The sequence below is a fragment of the Fukomys damarensis genome, unplaced genomic scaffold, assembly GCF_012274545.1.
Source record: "Fukomys damarensis isolate Sample0158 unplaced genomic scaffold, DMR_v1.0_HiC HiC_scaffold_36, whole genome shotgun sequence".
Taxonomy (NCBI): Eukaryota; Metazoa; Chordata; class Mammalia; order Rodentia; family Bathyergidae; genus Fukomys; species Fukomys damarensis.
In genome coordinates this window covers 19,654,154-19,675,349 of record NW_022900948.1, presented here as the reverse complement: position 1 = coordinate 19,675,349, position 21,196 = coordinate 19,654,154, and the positions used below count along the sequence as shown (strand labels likewise).

The 21,196-nt window shown below is 39.8% G+C and overlaps 1 long non-coding RNA gene across 5 annotated transcripts; it reads right to left on the bottom strand.

Moving 5' to 3' along the window:
- Nucleotides 1-2,206: 2,206 nt before the first annotated feature.
- Nucleotides 2,207-21,190, bottom strand: LOC104855484. 5 transcript variants are annotated; one of them, XR_778412.1, is made up of 6 exons: nucleotides 20,836-21,190; nucleotides 20,080-20,260; nucleotides 19,233-19,374; nucleotides 6,901-7,178; nucleotides 3,928-4,144; nucleotides 2,207-2,295 (listed from the first exon to the last, which is right to left on the bottom strand). It is a non-coding gene; the product is annotated as an uncharacterized LOC104855484 (long non-coding RNA). The 5 variants fall into 5 exon arrangements; XR_004515408.1 differs by lacking the exon at nucleotides 19,233-19,374; XR_778414.1 differs by lacking the exon at nucleotides 20,080-20,260.
- Nucleotides 21,191-21,196: the final 6 nt, after the last annotated feature.

Sequence of the window (21,196 nt, the reverse complement as noted above, 5' to 3'; positions counted from 1 at the left end):
TTTTTTTTTTTTTTTTTTTGGTACCAGGGATCAAACTCGGGTCCTTGCACTTGCGAGGCAGGCCACCAAACCACTGAGCTAAATCCCCGGCCCTGTTACTTGTTTTAATTCTTTTGCTTTAAAATTTAATATCTAATCTGTCTGTTTGTGGGGCAATAAATTTAGCACATTTTCACATACCTTTTGTGATAGCTGATTGTGTCAACTTGAGTGAGAAATGCCTACTGAATTGGATTGGCATGGCTCTGGGAGTGGCTGAAGGGATTTACTAAAGGCAGAAGACCTACCCTAGGTTTGAGTGAGAGCAACCAATAGGCTTGCCATTTGAATGGAATGAAAAGGAAAGGAAGAAGGAGGGCTAGCTTCTATTTTTCAGAGGAGTTCTGAAATTATCTGGTTTCCCCTGCAGCCTCCAGCACAGACCCTTCAGTCTTCCATCTCAGACCCTTCAACCTCTTGTTACTGACTTGCCCAGGACACTACAATGAGCTCCAAACCTTCAACTGGATTCTTCAGATCACCAATGCACAGACAGCACTTTCACACTTCTTCATACCCAGTTCTGCAGGTGGCTACTGTAAGCCAATCTTGTAAATTACATTTGTATTTCCTGCATTAAATCTGTTTCTCTAATAAGCACTGACAGATTTTGGTACCAGGAGTAGTTCTAGAGAAACAGAATCATATAGACGAAATTCTTTAATGGCTTTAGTGGTTCTTTGCATTGGCTTTCTAATTTGACGAGATCTAAAGATGCCATGTTCTCTCCTTTGATACCATGGGGAATATTGATAGTCCTTGGTATGAACTTGTACAAACCAGGCTACAAGTTTATTTTTTGACTGGGAGTGGGGACTAACAAAGATAAAAGACAAAAGACACAAAGACAATTTGGAATGAGGGGACCAGGTGGCTCCTTCCCACTCATGGACAGAGAGCTCTGAGCATTTGGCTCACTTTGCTTTTGTACATGGAGATATGGGAACAAGCAATTAGGTTAACAGAAAATTCATCTGCCTCTTCTTATCAATAGCATGTACCCAGATAAACATCCAAATCTCAATTGTAATGACTCTTCCCTGGAACATGCAACGTGCTAGCATGTCTGCACATTGCTGAAGGAGGCACAGCTTGCTGTTTTTCCTCTTTTGTGCTCACAGAGAAGGCCAATTAGGCCTCAATCTCCATTCTATGTTTTCCTACATGAACTGTTTAAAGTAATATGCATGGTAGATCTATTTGATTATCCCTATTCACCACTTGTGTGATACGAGGGATACAGCGACTCCATTATATGATAGTTTTGTATATTTGGGGCAATGTGGGAAATATGATGCTGGCTGATTGTGTCTCTGGATAAACTAATGAAGGACAACAATGAGCTCAAAACATCTATAGGAAATCTAAAGTCTTGTAATTGAGGACAAATTAATTAAAGGAAAATAAGGGGCTCAAAGATTCAAATTCCCAACTCCAGACACACATTAAGAATTTAAAAGTTTCTAAAAAAAAGAATTTAAAAGTTTCTGAATATATACTGAGAGAATCTCCTCTCCTTTAACCATAGGCCCAAGACTGCAGAAATCCAAACACAGACTCACATAATTCGATTGGTTGAAAGCATAAGTTTAATGCTCAGCCTTGAAAGACATCTAACATAAACGTGTGGGAACTGATTGGAAAAGAATGGGATTCCATAAACTGGGATGGATATGTTTGGGAGGATCCCGATGAAGCTGAGGATGTTGAGCTCCTGGACTCTAATGAGATTACTTTGTCAGAGGAAGAGATTTTCTCACCCAGGGTGGTGGAGGCACTCCCAACCCCATTCCCTCGGTGTATACCTGAGGAAACTATCCTGTGTTGACCAAGCATGATAATGCTGACACTCCTCAGGACCTAACCTCATCATCCACTTTTGCCTCTAGGCCTATAACCAGGCTCAAATCACAGAAGGCTCCTAAAGGTGAGGTACATAGTGTGACCTATGAGTAGGTCCACTATTCTTCCAAAGAACTTCCTGAGTTTTCTTACTCCTATAGGCAGAGGCCTGATGAATGAGTGTGGAAATGGATTTTATGGATGTGGGACAATGATGGCAAAAACACACTTGCATCAGTCTGGGTTTATTGATTCGGGCCCAGTAAACAGAGATTCTGAATTTAATGTTGCAGCTTGTGGAGTAAAATATGATGTTAACTGTTTATTTGGCTGGTTGGCAGAAGTATGGATCAAAAGATGGCCACCATGAGTGAGTTACGTAGCCTGATATTCCATGATTTTCTGTCATGTCATCTGAGAGAGGGAGGGAGGGAAGGAGAGAGAGAGAGAGATTTTGGTTAATACCAAGTTGCTTCAGGTTTTTTCCCTACAAGGGTTGAAATATAGGAGACTTATTTATCATGCTGCCTCAGATTGACTAGGCCCTTTTCAATTGGTGACTGCAATCACTTGTTTTTAGGAAAAACCTGTCCGGGAAATTTTTCTTCCTTAAAGTTTCAGCTTTATTGCATGCTACCTGGCCTGAAGGACTCCATTTTTATTTGATATATTGAGGAGTAATGCAGGCACTCAGTCCAAAGCAATGGCCTCCTATGAATTCTATTTACTATCCCTAAAAGTCCACTTTTAAAAAATAAAAGAAAGAAGAAAACACAGTATTATAAGTGGTAACCTAGGAGATGCATTGGGGAAATTAAATGGCCAGAGTAGAATGAAAAAGGGGGCTAACCAGACATTATGATTTATATCATAAGTTTCATAATTAAATGTGATGCTTGAGGTAGAGCCTGCTCAAGGAGGTGGTTTACTGGGGGCATGGTCTGAAAAGATGTATCTCCTCTACCTCTTCCCTTAAAACTCCCTGGTTTCCATCCACCATGCCCTGAGCAGCTCTACTCTGACTTGCCCCTCTGCCATGCTCCTCTGCCATGCCTTGGAACCAGCTGACTATGGTCTGAAACCTCTACAAAGTGTGAGCCAAAATAATCCTGTCCCCTTATTGAAATTGTGGGTGTCCTGTATTGTGTCCAAGTGATGAGTGACTAACACACCAAGTGAAAACCAGAGTCCTATAAATTTGTCTTCCCAGGAATTTTTCTAGGCTTTCTAGGCTTTCTGATTGCAAACTGTCTTACCTCCAGATATCTCAATGTACTTTCTTTCATAAAAGACATGATGAGTCTACATATTTAGGTTTTAATCTGAAAAAACCTGGCTTCCTGTCACCCCTGTGATAATGTATATAGTTAATATTATCCATGCATAGCAATAAATATAGAAGAATAATAATAAGCACCCTTGAGCTACAATCCAACATGGAATCATACCACATAATTTTAAGGAAAGGAATATGAAACAACTTCAAATAATTGTGCATTCACCTTGTAACTTATATAGGATTAAATATAATAGTATACCATTAAATAATGACTTTAAAAGATTTAGCTCTCTGTTATGATTTGTGTTTAGATGTCCCCTCAAAGCCTCATGCAGATAAGGTGGGACTTTCTTTTTCAGAGGTCCTTGAATCTGGAATGTGTGATGCTGGGGTAAAGGGCAGGTGATTACTGAACTAGATGTGAGTGAAAGGTTTGCGACCACCTTAATTGCGGTAGTCTGGATGGGATAAAAGAGGCAGAAAGACACGGTGAAGTGCTCTCTTGTTACCTTTGCTACCTTGTGCGCTCCATGTTGCTTCTGCTGTGCCATGCCTGTTTGGGCTCTCCGTCTTGGAGTGAGCCAATTACGGAATGAAACTTCTGTGAACTGTAAGCTAAACAAAACCCTTCCCTCCAGCTGTGGGTGTCAGGTATGTTGTCTCAGAAATGAGAGAAAAGTAACTAACACACTGTCTAATAAAAAAGGAAATCAGAAGTTAGTAAGGTAGCTCCATGATGATCAGGGATGCAGGATTATCTCACTTACTGTAACATTTGCAACATGGGCCTTTCTTTGCAAGATCCCTTTCTGCTCCAAGGTGGCTATAGAAGTTCCAACCTTCACTTCTGTATTCTAAGCAGCAGGAAAAGCTGGATAATTTCCTGGATAATTCACTAAACTATGTCTTCTTTTATCTCACTCACTACCCTTGCAAAATGGCTTGGAAATGTAGGCTTTTCATCTGGGTGTGTTTCTCTGGGATCTGTTATCAAGAAAGAAAAAAAGTATTAGTTACTGAGTTGGCACCCAGGAGTCTTACGCGATACACATGAGGCAGAAATGCTAGTAAATGTTGAAAAAAAGTTTATCGATACACAATATCATTCCTTCCCCACTCTTGACTCCATCCTTCATAACAAAAGAAGCTAGCCCAGTTGTACATGTTTACTGTGGTGTGTGTGACTATATTCATCATGAGGAGTTGGTACATGTACATGCCACTTCTCTCCCTCCCTCTTCTGCATCTCTTGGACATTCATAGTACATGACGACCACGTTGCTTTGTTGCATGTATGCAGCACCAAACATTCTTTTCTGGAGAATCTGACAGGGCTGGGATGGATAACTGTCCATCCTCCCTGCTCTCCCCACTATCTAACTCGCAGAATGCTGGAAGGAATAGCCAGGACACTGAGAGAGGCAAAGAGGCCAGATAAAGGTACATAGAGTGCAACCCCTCTGAGATGGAAATGAAGCTGGAGGAAGAAAAGAGGGTCCACCATCCTTAGAGCCTACTTGTAGGCTACACCTGAGACATAGCGTAAACAAGGAAACATCTGGGAAAATAGGGATGCCTGGCATTAGAGCCTGTTCTCTGGCACTAGACTTACCTTCTGAGTTGAACATTAGTCAAGAACTAGGATATCCAGTTTAAACACAATGGAAAAAGGTAATCAGGTAATTTAGCTTATATAGGGCGTTCTGCCCCTTGGCCAACCCCACCCGATTACCATGTCATTGACTCTGCAGATTTGGAGTACACACACTTCCTGTGGACTTCCAATTCTATGATAGTTCCTCCAAGGGCCACAAAAAAGTAAAAAACACCACCACCTGATGGAGGGTCCAAGTCAATCCATTTATTGGCAGGAGCCTACCTCAGACCAAACCTTCAATTTCAACCCTAACATGAAGCCCCCTCAGGGCCATGAGCTCTTCTCATTGGCCCACTCCCATTCTTTTTAAAGTATCCTGTTTTTTCTCTTTCAAATAAATTAATTTATCCTGCTGCTACTATTCAGGGTCCTGCTCACTGCTTTGCTTAGGACCTCAACAACTGGGACAAGACCCCCCAGCCCAGTAACAGAAGGATGGCCGAATACGAAAATGTGAAGACAATTTATTATTTTCTGGGATCATCGTAAATTTTCTTAATCTACTCTACTGTAACATTGGATTTTTTGTGGTATTAGAATGGTACAGTAAGACTATACTTTCAGGGATCACTTCTATAGTTGGAAGGTACAGTGACACTTGCTTTTATAATTTTATTCATGATATAAACTCTCATTCTGTAATTTACAACTTAGGGTAGGTAGCTGGCTAGGGGAAGAAAGGAAGGTCTCATTATTGGAATCACAGAGGCTTAGCTTCAGTTTTAGCTACTTACGTATTTAATCTTATATCTACTAGTACCAAGGGCTGATCAGACCATCAGCTACCTTGCGGGGGGTGGGGGGCAACAAGGAATAAAAAGAGACAGAAACAATTTTCAAGATATAAAGGGGTGACTGGGAGGAGATCTGACTCTGGTGGACAGACTTGAATTAACTTCACAATTTGCCAGCTTGTATTAGTCAGTGAGTAGCATAGGGGGAAAAGTAGCAGGCATTTCATGGAACAGCAGCCAGAGAGACTGGGTGGATACGGATTAAATTAATGAGGAACCAGATTTTTTTTCTACACCCAAATGCCTGTATGTTGACTGTTCAGCAGATGCTGTCTTGTCTCAGGAGTGTCAGGTTATCAGTATTCCACCCATAGGTAGGGGGCATGTGACCTTCCCCAGGGCAAGATAACACCTGCCTAGAGACTGCAAGATCTGAATTACATAGCCTAGTCTCCAACATACTAGAACTCAGCTATTTAGAGATTTTTATTATCATGTGAAGCTTTTGGATACTGCACCAAACCAAAATGAGTATTTCAATAAAAATGGATATTTTCTTAACAAGAAGGAGATCCAACTTGAAACTGGGCTGAAATACTAGATCCCGCTCCCCTAAACTCCACCCTTGAAAAATTCTAAATTAAGATTAGGAACAGAAATATTTAGGAAGGAGAAAGACTCTAAACTAATCTTCTAGTATTTGAACATGTCCCCCATGTTTATATGCAAAAAAAAAATTAATCCTCAATGTGTCAGTATTAAGATATGGGGAAATAAATGTAACTCCCAACCTACTAGATGTCAGATACATTGAGTCTGTCTTCCCCAAAATTGAAGAATGAATTCTAAGGAATGTCTATTAGTTAAAAGCGGTATTTATTGACAGGGATATTTGTTGAAATACTTATTGAGAGAGATCGCTCCTGAGAGATGGGAGGGACCCAAAAATGTGTTGCCAACAAGTCCATTTGTCAAAGGAAGGTTTATAGAGCAAAATGTCAAGGTAGGGGCAATGTGGGTCAAAACTGTGATCAACCAATAAGATTACAAGTATAGCTGTTTGGGTAATATTGATCCAGTGGGCAAGCAGGTCACGTAGAAATGTACATGGAAAGAACGAAGACCTTTTTAGGAAGGGATGGTTCAGAAGGTCTTAGTCACCCACCAGGATAACTGATATTTATCTAGCCTTTATTGGACCAGGTGATACCAATCAGCTTATACCCTGGGGAGCTATGTAGGACTGGTCATTCTGTCTTTATCTTGAGGTATGGCCTCCAACAGATGCACCTGCACTGACCCCCTCAAAGGCCTAGCCCTCTCTAACTGCCTATAATATTTCTACTTACCTTGGTTGTCAATAGCAGCGGAAGCTTTAAGAGATGATTAGGCTTTGAGGGCTCTTCATGGATAGAGTGGGTTCATTACAGCAGGAGCGGGGTCCTGATAAAAAAGATACTTTGGTCCTTTTTTCCCATTCTTTCTCCCTCTCTTCTAACTTTCACCACAGGATGGTGCAGAATGAAGGCCCTTCCCAGACACAGGTCCCTTGATTTTAGGCTTCCTAGCCTCCAGGTCAATAAGAAATAAGTTTCTGTTCTGTATGAAGTGCTCAGTCTGTAGTGTTCTGTTATAGAAAGACAAAATGGATTAAGACACACGCATCTGGATTTTATCTGAAGAATCAAAGATACTATCGACATAAAACAAGGTATCATGAGAAATGAGTTGCTCAGAGGTGTGTTTGATATTTTTAAAAGAAGGCAGTTCTGAGATAAGAATGAGGAAGGAAGATGAAAGAACCTTTTATTTTTAATCAATGGTTTCTTGTTGTGTCCAAGATTAAGTCTTATAATTTATTTTGATGCTTGAAAAACCTGATTTTGGAAATCTGAGATCACTTTCTCCTTTTCCTTTGGCTCGTGTTCCTGCTTGTCAACAGATTTCAGTTGAATGGTCTTGCCATTGTTCATCCATCTGGATCAGCTCAGCTCAGAATCTAAACCTTTACTAATTCTAAGAGATTATTTTTCTGTAGCTGCTGCAGTATTTCCATGGTAACCGTTATGGTGCAGCCAGGGAAACCTTAAGAAAAAAATCAAACAGCACCCTGAGGTACAAGTTAAACATCAGATATTTACATGAAACAGAGAACGGCCGTGTTATTTCATGATGGATGTCCTAAGGAGCGAAAAATTTGATGTTTCTTCATGAGCTTCTAGTTCTGCCTCATATAAAGCAAATCAATTACTTTCTACAACAAGTTGTGAAGAAAGTGATAAGGTTTATCCATCTTCAGAAAAAATCCACAGGGACACAGTTGTGTATGTACTTTGAGAGGAAGTAATACATCAGGACAGAATTTAATGAGGCAGAATCCATTTTTTCTCATGAGTCTTCCACCAGACACATTAAACATTTTTGTTGAATTGCTGCACTTAAAAAGGAAGTTCAGAAAGAGGCAGCTGTCCTATATTCCTTATCCCCATCAAGAAGGTAACCTGCATCTTGAGCCACTTGCCAAGTCAGAAATCCAGACCAGTATACATCCCTCCCTGTCTCCTTCCAATCTAGAGAATTTTTCTATTTTTCAATGATAGTCTTGGCCCTCTCTGTCTGTCTTCATTCCTTTCCACCTTCTTCCCCAAAGGCCTTACAATGATTTTCAAAAGCAGCTGAATCTCAACTACTGTGGTAAACCAACTGATTCTCTGCAGCTATCCATGTTCTAACCCCTGCAGCTGGCGAATGTCGTCCCTTCCATGGTAAAAGATACTTTACAAATAAGATTGGATTAAGGAGTCTGACATAGGGAGATTCTCCTGGATTATCCAGGTGGGCCTACTAGAATTATAAAGCAGGACTCGGAATAGTCAGATAGTAGAAACAGATATGGTGATGGAAGAGGTTCAAGTAGTGTAAGGAAGGGGGTCATGAGCCAAGGAATGTGTGTAAACTATTGAAACAGAACAAGACAAGAAAACTGATTCTCTTCTCAGAGCTTCCATGAAAAATACCCAGATCTTTCAATACCTTGCTTTTTGACTTACTTGAGACTGATTTTAGACTGTGTATGGTTTTGTTCTAATTATAATAATTTATTTTGTCTATTCTGTTCCTAATTTGAGAATGCTTTGTCTTGTCTTTTATGAGCCTTGTTTACAGTAATTTCCATAGAAACTGCACATAGCTCACCTTTATTCCAATTGATAGTCTAGTCTGCCTAATTTGATAATGCTTTGTCTTTGCTTTTATGAGCCTTGTTTACAGTAATTTCCATAGAAACTGCACATAGCTCACCTTTATTCCAATTGATTGCCAATAAAAGTCAGTGCCTGGGACTGGACAGCACTTTTGTCAGTTGCTCCGGCATTGGTCATTCTGGCACCCTGCTTTCTCTCTCCTACTTCTGTCTTTTAGTTTTATTTCTCAGGCTTACATCCAATACTGGGCAGGGTACTGGACCCTAACTGCAGGGGTCTCCAGGAGCAGTGGGATTGTACTCTCTTTGTATTTAGGTAATAGGCATGGAAGTATTTAGGGATAAATAGCCATTCTGTCTGCAATGTATTCTCAAGTAGTCGATTTCCTATAAATATTAATAAAATGTATATGTAACAATGAAGAGAATGATGACACAAGCAGGATAAAGTCAGTTTGAAATTAATTAAATACAAAATAGGTACATATGAACTGTAATCCAGATATCACCCTTATAGGCTATGCTGTTTGGAATCAAAATTATATAAATAAAGACTTTAATAATTTCACTAGAGGGCCGGGGATTTAGCTCAGCAGTTTGGTGGCCTGCCTTGCAAGCACAAGGACATGAGTTCAATCCCCGGTACCAAAATAATAATAATAATAATAATTTCACCAGAAATGTGACTGCAGCAAGCATTTTTTGTGATTTTGGCAGCCTTTACCAAAGACTGACAGGAATACAAAAGTGAGACTGGTTAATATTTGCATTCTGCTCCAGACACACAATTCCCCACACACATATATACAGAGTCTCTCTGCTGCACACTCACGATCATACTCATGTGTGATGGTTGCCCTCGCCTCTCTCCCTCCAGACCCAGCCTTTCCAGCCCAGAAAGATAAATTGTTTCTCACTTGCCTCTACAGGTAAAGTAAACCAAGAGATGAAGACAGTTGAGAACATGATCCTCTTCTTTGACAGTGTATAAAGGAAACCTCAGCAGGACATTATTACCATCACTCTTCTATTTTCAACAAACAGCATCAGAGATGCTTGCTATCATTTTAAAGTCTCAAATCTGTAAATCCAGTACTCCAGAGGTTGCTCCTTCATTGTATTTTATTTACAATGTGCTTCAGGAGGTTTTTTCAACCCTTGGCCTTTCTACCCTTCACTAGAAAAGTATTGAATAGATACTGTCTTATTTCCAGGGAAAGACACCAAAAGTATAAGAGTAAGAGCTATAGAAGATCATAATTTAACATAAGAACAATGGGCTTATTTACTGCATGGTCTATGTGAAATTTTATGAACAGAAATTCCTATTTTTCTAACATCATTCCTGGTAACTTTCACTTCTCCATGGTTGACAGCTATGCCTCTTTCAGTGGGTCCATGGCATTTTTATTAAATTCAGTGATGCTCTAAAATCTGTGAAAGTTTCATCTCCCTACTTTCTGCCACTAAATCAAAATTAAAATATTTGGTACTTTTCTTATGATGTGAATGTAGATAATCAAAAGTAAATTTGCAAGGCCAGTCATGGTGGCACACGCCTGTAATCCCAGCACTCGGGAGGCTGAGGCAGGAGGATCGCTGTGAGTTCGAGACCAGCCTGGGGTACATAGTGAGTCCCATGTCAGCCTTAACTGCATAGTGAGACCCTGTCTCAAAAAATACCAAAACAAAAAAGTAAATTTGTTTTTTTTTGTTTTTTGGTTTTTTTTGGTTTTTTGAGACAGGGTCTCACTATGTAGTTGAGACTAACCTGGAACTCACTATATAGCTCAGGCTGGTCTCGAACTCACAGCGATCCTCCTGCCTCAGCCTCCCGAGTGCTGGGATTACAGGCGTGCATCTCCACAACAGGCCAAGAACTTCTTATTTTTGGTACCGGGGATCAAACTCAGGTCCTTGTAGTTGTGAGGCAGGTGCTGGAACCACTTAGCCAAATCCTTGGAACGTAAATTTGCATTTTAGAAAAAAAAATCTTTGCATAGAAGAATGAAGAAAGCAAATAAAAATGACAATTACCAATGCATAATTTATCAGGTACTTACTAAAGGTGCTACTTAATATCGTTATCTGTGTACCATCTGACTGCATGACATGCATAATAAAATAGAAACAGATATGAAATACCTAGCTAATTAAAGCTCTGTTTTCTATTCATAATGTAATGATTTGGTGAATTGAACTCTTCTGCAGATGACTTTTATAAAATCTGAATAAAATATATATAGGCAGCAAAAAAACCACTGCAGGGGGCACACATTGGAGAACAGCTTATTCGTCGTAAAATATGACTTTTTAAACCTGATCTTATTCTTCAATCACTACAGCTATGAAGTAGCAAATTATAGCTATGTAATATAAGCATGTGATGGTAGAAGAAAGACAGCTGGAAAATTAAGGAGAAATGTGAAAAGCAAGAGAGAAGAATGACTGATTTTTAAAATCTGAGTACAAAATTTTCCCAATCCCTGGTTGACTGCTAAACTCATTCCTGAGCAATACCCAGAAAGCAGAAAAAAACAAAACAAAACAACAGAAAAGTGATGAGAGTTCTTGTCAGAAAGGTAAAACTGTACTGGGTGAGATTTATGTGTATGTGTGTGTGTGTGTGTGTGTGTGTGTGTGTGTGTGTGTGTATGTGTGCGTGTGTTGAGGACGGTGTCTCAGTGTGTCCAATTCAGGCAGCTCAAAGCAAAAGCCTTACTTGTTTGAGGTATCAGAGCCCGGAACTGCAGGAGCAGCTTGAAATTTAGAGGGGAAGTGAAGAAGTAAGGAAACAGGGAAAATAACCCCAAGAGCCGAGCACAGTTTCTGCTCAAATGCATCATTCTAATTTCCTCAGACGCTGGGAAAACACTCTAGAACCAGTCTTAACAAAAAACGAGAAGCTTGTGACAGGGAGAAAATCAACAAAGGTATAAGCTGCTGCAGCAGACACAGTTTGACACTGACATTTGAGGCAAAAATCTATAAAATGGTTAATAAAACAAAGATTTGGCTGCATGCAGTGATACACGCCTGGAATCCCAACACTCAGGAGGCTGGGGCAGGAGGATTGCCATGAGTTCAAAGTCAGCTAGAGCTACACAGTGAGTTCAAGCTAGCAGGAGCTATACAGCAAGACTCTTCTGTGACCCCCTTCACAATACCAGCAATCCTCAGAAGGAAATAACAGAATTCAAAGTTGCCACAGTATAGTATCCCCAATACCCAGCATTTGCCCAGATTTATTAGATAGTCAAAGAAAAAGGAGCACAATACATCTGGAATGACTGCTTTCATGTAGGGCAAAGGAACTTCATGACAAAAAGCATTACTAGAGACAAAGAGGTCCTGAGGATAAAGAACAAACATGAATGTATATGTACCTAATAACAGCAAAAAATACATTAAAAATTCTACAACTAAAAGGAGTAGCAAATAAATCCGCAATTATTTGTTGCTTTCTAACAGAGCTCTCCCAAAATTGACAGAACAACTAAAAAAATCAGTAGCAATGACTCTCCTACAGGACTCTAGCTGATGATTACAGACTACTATACCAGGAGTGGCGTCACAGGCTTGTAATTTCACCACTCTGAGAGGGTGAAGCAGGAGGATTTTGAGTGTGAGCCCAGTTTGGGGAACTTAGCAACTTAGAGAGGACCTGTCCAAAAGAAAATACAAAGAAGGGTTCAATCAAATGTCCTTAGATTCCAACCTCAGTATTAGAAACAAGAAGAAAAATAAACAAACAAACACTATACCCAACAACTGCAGAATCTTTCCAGTGAACACGAATCGTTCTCCAAAGTAAGCTATATACTGGAATATTTTTAAAGATTCATCAAATTTTAAAAGAATAAAATGGTATAACGTGCTGATTAAAAAAAATTAGAAAATAAAATGTATAAAGAAGTTTTAAATATTTAGAAAGTTAAAACACGTTTCTAAATAACATATAGATGGAGAAGAAATTACACAAAAAAATTTCAAAAATTTTGATCTGAATCAGGTGAAAATGACCTGTCTTGTCATATTAGTTTCTTCTGCAGTCACCTCAATGCTTCTTTATTTTTTTTTCAGCTTTAATTGAGTTTATTGGTACATTTTAGGGATACAGTACAGTTACATTCATCATTGGGATCTTGTACCTCTACATGACAGGTCTTGGTTCTCAATTTTTTCCCCTCATCCCCGCCCTCCCTTCACCCCACCTCCCCTCCCCATCTACAAACAGTTCTCAATGCTTCTTTAATGAGTCACATACAAAATGGCTGTGTCTGCAAGGACTCAGGTTCAGGAAAGTTTCAATAATAGAACTTACCTTGATATGGCTGATCTACTACTATACATATTATATGCCATACTTGTCAATAGCAACAATCAAACGTTGGTTCCCTAGGGCTGTGATCCTACTGGGCCATGGGCTACTGGGCCATGGGCTGGTACCAGTGTATGGCCTGTTAGTAATTGGGTTGCACTGGTGAGCAGCTGGTTTGTGAGCAGAGATTCATCTGTGTCTACAGGCAATTCACACTGCTCACATTACCTCCTGAGCTCTATCTCCTGTCACATCAGCATGGCATAACATTCTCACAGGAGAGTGAATTCTACAGTGAATAGCACATAAGGGAAATCCAGATCAGATCATGTGCACATTATGAGAATCTAATGACTGACGATTTGAGGTGGAGCTGAAACAGTGATGCTAGAACTGAGAAGCAGCTGCAAATACAAATTAACATTACCAAAGAGGTTTGACTGCATAGGGACCATAATAAATTGAATACTTAAAGACTCATATCAAAACCTTATTAGAGAGTAGCAAGTGACAATTTTTTTCAGGTGGCCATTCTTAAAGTGACAAGTAAGTTAATATTACTTCAATTGTATAGCTACATTTAGTGGCAGGCTTTAAGCCAGAATTTGAAATTTTTCAGTCTGTTCCTGGCCTTCATGTCATTATATTTATCACTTCTACCCACACCTCTTTTCCACATTGTATACACTTGTCTCAGTCACAGTTTTGGTTATCCCACAACCTTAGCCAAAGTGAGAAAAATGCAAAGATCACTGGAGAATGTCTTTGAAAAGAAGAAAGACCTAATGATAAAACAGCAGAAAATTGTAAGACTGCCAATGAAAAGAAAGTTGCATTTAAAAGAAAATACCAAGAGTCCTACGTAAAGGACAGCTTAATTGTAATTAATATTCAGTAAGCCTGCTTTATATATAACCACTAACTCTCCAACAAACCTAGGAAACCTTCAACCTTGTTTTACCTCATGGAAATCAAGTGTCCTGTATCAAAATAGAAGCTTTTAGAGTTTTAAAAAACACAAATACAATGAACAGAGGCAATTACTGAAGGCCACCACTTTATCAAATGTGCCTGCATGGAACATCATTCTCTGTAGTTAACTGCATTTTTGAAGCTAAGAAATCCTTTACTGATGGGGAAGAGTTGACCCTTCCAGTTACTAAGAACATTTGCCATAAAATTTGAGAAGAAGCTGCAGTTCAAAAGTGGCACCATAACTAGACCAATTGATGAAATAGCAGAAGGTATCATGGCACCATTGCTAGAGAGGATTAATAAATTGCCATGGTACATAATCCAGGTTGACAATAGTGAAAACAAGTCAATAATGCTTGTTTATGTTCCACATATTTTTCAGGAGGATGTGGAAGAGAATATGTTATATACAATTTTGCTGTCAACCAACACTGCAGCTGTGGAACTATTCAAATCTTTGAATGATTACATATTTGGGAAACTAAATGGATCATTTTGTGTCAGTCTATGCATGGATAGAGTGGCTGCCATTGCTGGACAGTTTCCTGGTATCACTATTTGGGTAACTTCTGAATGTGAGTCTACACACTGAGTCGTCCATAGCAAAATGCTGGCAAGCAAAAAAAAAAAAAATATATATATCACTTGAACTTAACAGTAGTTTGAGGGAAATATCACTTGAACTTAACAGTAGTTTGAGGGATGTGATTAAAACTATCAGCCACATTAGAGTACCTACACACTCTTAACTCATGTCTCTTCATACTGCTCTGTAAGAAGATAAATGCAGAACACACACATCTCATATACAAGTGAGATGGCTTTCTAAAGGTAGATCACTAGCTACAGCTTTTGAGTTATTAGAGCCACTTCAGAGATTTCTGTTAGAGAAATAACCAGCATATTTCAGGGATACTTGCTTACTCACATGACATATTCAAAATTCAACTCCATCTGTCACTTCAGAGGGGAACAACCATATTAAAGTTGGCAGAGAAAATGGCCATGTTCAAGTACAAACTGGAAAAAGAGGGATACTGAGAGACCAGTGAGATTTTTGCTATCTCAAACAGTAGCAGAGATTTTGAAAAAGACTGAACCAAGGCCTTTCTTCTCTCAGCAGGTGCATGATAGCCTATCTCAGCTTCAAAAAGGCTTCTAGCCACAAAAGACCTCTGAACTAGGAAGAAACCCCTTTATGATATGCTAAAGGAGGATTGACTACTTGAGATCACAAATGACAGTGACCTTAAAAATATTTTTGAAACAACTTCAAGCTCCACATGTTCTGAATTAGCCAAAGCAGAGATATCTTAAGGTTGCCACAAAAGCATTGAAAAGCCTCCTTCGATTTCCAACATCCAATCTTTGTGAAGCAGCATTTTCTGGAGTGACAGCAACAAACCTGAGGTCACATAGTAGACTGAATATAAATAACACACTTTGAGTGTCACTAACTCCCATCAATCCCAGATGAGACCATCTAGGTGCAGCAAAACAAGGCCAGGACTCCCACTGATTCTGCACTACGGTGAGTTATATAATTACAATGTAATCATAATAGAAATAAAGTGCACAACCAATCTAATGTGTTTGAATCATCCTGAAAATATCCCATACTCAGGTCCATAGGAAAAATTGTTTTCCATGAAACCTGGTACCAAAATGTTTGTGGATTGCTGTCCTAAGAAGGCCAACCAGCCATGAGTTAGCACATTCATTGCACTGCACATCTTGTATCTTGGAGGGAACAATCATTTGTTGTATATCTATCTTGGAGGACAGATATATCTATTTTGGAGGATAGATATACATTTTAGGTATGGTCTTTTCTTCACAGCCCACAGCTCTTCTGCCAGTACTGCTATTCATAGAATTGTAAAATGGCAGTTAACATTGCTTTGCTCATGCATTTATTAACTTTGACCAAGGAATGCATTTTAAATCAAATGATATATGACAACTGACTCATAACCATGGAATTCAGTAGTCTTACTACAGGCCCCATAACCCAGAAGTTGATGATATTCTTGAATGATGCAGTAGTCTTCAGAAGGCTCCGTTATGACACCAACTTTAAAATAATATGAGAGACTGGAATGCTTTCCTACAAAATGTAGTATATTTCTTAAACCAATAGCCATGGTACCATTTCCTTATGGCCAGAATTCAAATATTAAAGAGAAAGGAGGGCCGGGGATTTAGCTCAGTGGTTCCACTGACTGTCTTGCACGCACAAAGACCTGAGTTCAATCCCCAATACCCCCCCAAAAAAAACACAAACAAACAAACAAAAAAAGAGCAAGGAGATAGTCTTCTCATCATTATACCAAATAACTTACTTAAGGAATGTTCTCTGCCTAGTTCACAATCTTAAACTTGGTGGATTTAGGGGCCTAAAATTCAAAAGAGAATTATTTCCACCAGATAATTCACATTGTTGTAACTGGAATTGTGCTGAATTGAAAACTGAGGCAAAAAAAAAAAGGAGTCACCATATGGCTCTAAGCAATTGATTTCAAGAAATTTGAAACTGAATTGTTGCTAACAATAAGGTGGGGGGGGGTGTGTGTGTGAAGACTGTAACTAGAATCTAGGAATTCACTGGCAAATCCATGTGAGTACTCACATATCCAATTTCCCTGATGAGTGAATAACCCAAAGAGAGGAACATCAAGGAAACAAATCCTGCGAGATCAAAGATTTGGGTCACTCAATAAAGAATCTCATACAGTGAAGTGCTGGTAGACAGAAAGGGGAACATGTAAGGGACAGGGATTTAGCTCAGTGGTTCCACCACCTGCCTCCCAAGCAAGCGCAAGGACCCAAGTTCAATCCCAGGTACCAAAAAAAGAAAGAAAGAAAGAAAGAAAGAAAGGTGAACATGTAATAGTGTCACAAAGATGTTTGGGTTCTAAATTTAAATTGCACAACCAACTATAGAAGCAGGGATCCTAACACTTATGTTTTGTATTAATTATCCCATGTCCTCACTCCTTTTTTCCCTGACATTATAGAAAGAGTAACAATAATGATTAACATTTCATTTTTCAGGTGGAAGTATATCTAAATTTAATTATCCTGTTATGATAGCTAATTGAACTCTTATTGATTCTCTATCTGTATGTCCATGTTTTGTTTGTTGTTTGTTTTTGGCTGTACCAGGGACTGAACTCAGGACTTTGCATGAGGCAGGTGCGGCGCCACTGAGCTAAATCCCTGGCCCCTGTATGTCCAATTTTTATATGAATAAATGACAAGAAAAGATGTTCAGGGGCAGAAGCTATAGACTGTACTAAGATTTTCTGTATGAGCCTCCTGAACATCTAATCCACTCTAAGTTGGGATATCTGACTCACATGGACTGCCCTCTAGGTTATTGTTGGGTCCAACCAATAGGCGACACCAGGAGACAAAAGATGGCAGACAGTAAAGTTAGGTTCTTTTCCCCCTAGCGTTTTCCTGAATAGGCCACTTGCCTCCTTCTATACAAATTCTATAGGATGGCATCTTCTTTACAATTATTCTTTGTGGTTCTAATAGCTTTTCTCCTTCTTTGCCCTTTGGGTTTAGGATTAGTAATGGTTTCCCACTGTTATAAGTCCTGAAGTACATCACATTTTATTGGTTTTCCTTAATCCCACACAGACCTTTGTAAATAGATAGTTTTAATTAAACTCCTTTCAGTTATTCCATTGCAGTGTGCTAATTCTGTGAAGAGCCTGACTGATAATACATCCTATTCGTGTGGATATTGAAATGATCATTAAAATATTTATAAGAGTACCTGACACTAGTCTTTATCCCCTTAACCCATTTTATCATTCCCCCCAAAATTATACACATTGATTAAGAAAACAGACTCTGGAGCTAGACTACATAGGTGTTTGAATTCTTGCTTTGTATTTTTCTAGCAGTTTGGTTTTGAGTAAACTGCTTAACTATTTCAAAAGGGTTATTGCAGTAATTGAGAATTACTAAAACTAAACACACTTAGAACAAAATTGCTATAGTTCATATCTAGATATTCCCCCAAAGCCTCATGTGGTCCTAGATGGGCCTTTTGGGAGGGTAGTGAATCTCGGAAGCATGGGAGTTATAGTTAAATGTCATTGTTGGGAGGTGGCTCACTGGAGGCGTGCCGTGAAAGGGGATCTCTCTCTCCCTTGCTTCCTTTACTCCATCTGCTTCCTGTCCACCACGCCATGAGAAACCTTCTTGAAACTTCCTCAAACTGTGAGCCAAAATAATCCTGTCCTCCTTTCCGTTGTGGGTGTCCAGTATTGTGTCTCAAAGACGAGAAAGTAATTAAGACGTTAGTAATAGAAAATCCAAAGTGACTGTATTATTTGAATTGTTTGATGACACCTGATAAAATATGCCTTTGTTTGTTTGCTATCTATAGTCCACTCAAATGTAACTCTTTAAAGGTGAAGACTTGATTTTGTTCACTGCCCAATCTTTAGTGTACAGAACAGCACTGTTCAACAGATCTTTCTACAATCATGAAAGTATTAAATCTGCACCATTTGATACAGTAGTCACCAACCACGGGCAGATATTGAATATTTGAATTGTAGTAGCACTACTGAGGGACTGGTTTTTAAACTGTATTTCATTTTGATTAATTTATATAGCTATGTGTGGCTAATGCTACCGGATTGGGCAGCACAGGCATTGCCTGGCACGTTATAATAGGTACTCAGTAAATTTTTGCTAAGCAAATGAATAACTGCCAACCATTTGTTGAATGCTAGCTATTTTGCCAGGCATGGTGCTAAGTACTTTATGCACACTATCTCCTGTAAACCTTCCAAACAAATTATAAAGAAAAAATCTCACTTTCCCCACCATTTAGACGAGAATGGTGAGACACACAGGAGTTAATTTGTCTTAGCCAGTAAGTAGATGGTATAGAGACAGTCAGGACCCTCACATGGGGTTTAGACCTTTTAAGCAGTGGAAAGAAAGTAGCCTCTGCATCAGAACAAACAACTGAGCTGACAGCCCGTGGTTTGACCCCTGCTTCTGTGTGGCTGACGTTAACCCACTTAAGTTCCCCTTTAAGTATTCTCTATTCTCCCCTATTCTCCTATTAGCCCACCAAACCTGGCCCCCTAGCAACAAGTTCAATAACCAACCGAGTAGTGACCATTGGAGGAGGTGGCGATGAGATCCCCTACCCCATAAAACAGGACTGCTGGCCCACACTTAGCAGTGACCCAGCTCCGGCAGCCCCCACTCCTTCAGAGTGACTTTGCACTACTTCTTCTTGCAATTAAGTTTCTGCTTTGCACTGGTCTTCTCTGCTATCTCCTCTTCTTTCTGTGTTGGAGAGAGACAAGCCCATCAAGGACGAGTCTGGGGACCCCTAGATGCAACAAATGGAACCCAGCACTAGACATGAACAGTGACCTGAATTATTTAGGTTTGTCACAGTCTTTTGATTTTAGACGACAATCATACTTCCTAACCGTGTACAGGCTTCCCAACATCCCTGATGACAAATTCTTCAACTACAGGATTCACATCTCATTCTCACCTGTACAGCTGACACTATGGCAGAGCAATTCTTCAGTAAATGTTGGTTGAAAGACTATAAATGGATGCTCAGGTGGCTGGATGTGAGGAGCTTACTATATAGTTATCAGCTGTACTAACAAACACAAGAAAGAATCATTCGACTCATACCCAATCTGGTAGCATTTGCCAATTTTGATGTTTCCCCTTCTAACTGCAGAACAGACCTTCTGGCAGAAGACCGTAATATTGATTATACCCAAAGGAAGCTATAGTTAACCCCACAATTGGCTTGTTTTTAGAAGTGAGTCTGGCTGAAGCCTACGAGCCAAGGTCAGAGTAACTCACACCCAAATTCCATTCCCACAAATGAAACCTCCTGACTAGAAGGACAACATTCTAATCATGACCATATATTTTGTCTATATTGTTCCTAATTTGAGAATGATTTGTCTCATCCTTTAAGAGCCTTGTTTATAGTAATTTCTATAGAAACTGCATGTAACTCACCTTTATCCCAATCGATTGCCAATAAAAGTCAGTGTCTGGGACTGGCCAGTGCCTTTGTTGGTTACACGGGCATTGGTCTTCCTGCTTTTACTCTCCTAGTTCTGCCTCTTAACATATTTTCTCACGCCTGGGTCGCATACTGGACGGGTGGGTACTGGAACCAACTGCAGGAGTCTGGTACCTTTTAATGCACATGGTAGCAATACCAAACAGTAAAACATTTAGGGCTTTGCAGGTTGTAGGCCTTTATTACAACTAACTCTGAAGAAGTGCAACAGCATAACATGTTTATGATAACTGTGTTCCAGTACAACTTTATGATCACCAAAATTCAAATTTCACATAATTTTCATCTCAAAGTATTGTTCTTCTAATGTACTACACCTTGGCCTAGACAGGCAAACCGACCTAGAATTAGAAGCAAGGAAAAAGACAATAAAACTGTGCGGTGAAAACGCTGGCAAAAGGAAAGGCCATCACAGACTGTAGCTGCCTATTACTTCTTTTTGACATACACATTTTTATCTTTCCTTGGGTTTTCATATCTTTTAACTAGTGTTGCTCCTCAGGGATTATGGTGACTCCACATACATATTTTCTCGTATCTCCCGTTATTGCTCTTAGGAAAATTTCTGTTGAAGTAGAATTTTTTGACGGCTGAAAAATATTCAGAACTCAAACAAATCTCTTTTTAATGAAGCGCTTACTCCCACTGAGAGATAGTTCATTAATGTAAATCAACCTTTACGTGCTCACCTGACGGAATAAAATGCTGGCTTCTTTTCCCCTCACAGAAGGGACACGCTCCCAGCTCCCATGACTTGAGGGCGACCCCTGCTTTTCCTCAGCTGCTCATCAATTGGCTTCTTTTGTCCTCCCCACCCCACCCTAAACCAGCTTTGGGGGCTCGCAATCGCGCAGCAGCTCGCAGGTCACATGGCCTGCCGGAGAGGGGGGAATCCCTGCGCTGGAGCTGCGCCGAGGGAGGAGTCTCAGCCTCGCACCCTAACCGCGCTGCGCCCTCTCCTCTCTCCTCTGCTGCCGCGGGGTCCGGCTTTGGCGGCTCCACTGGCATCAGCCAGCCTGCTAACCTGCCAGCCTGGGCGACACCGAGGCG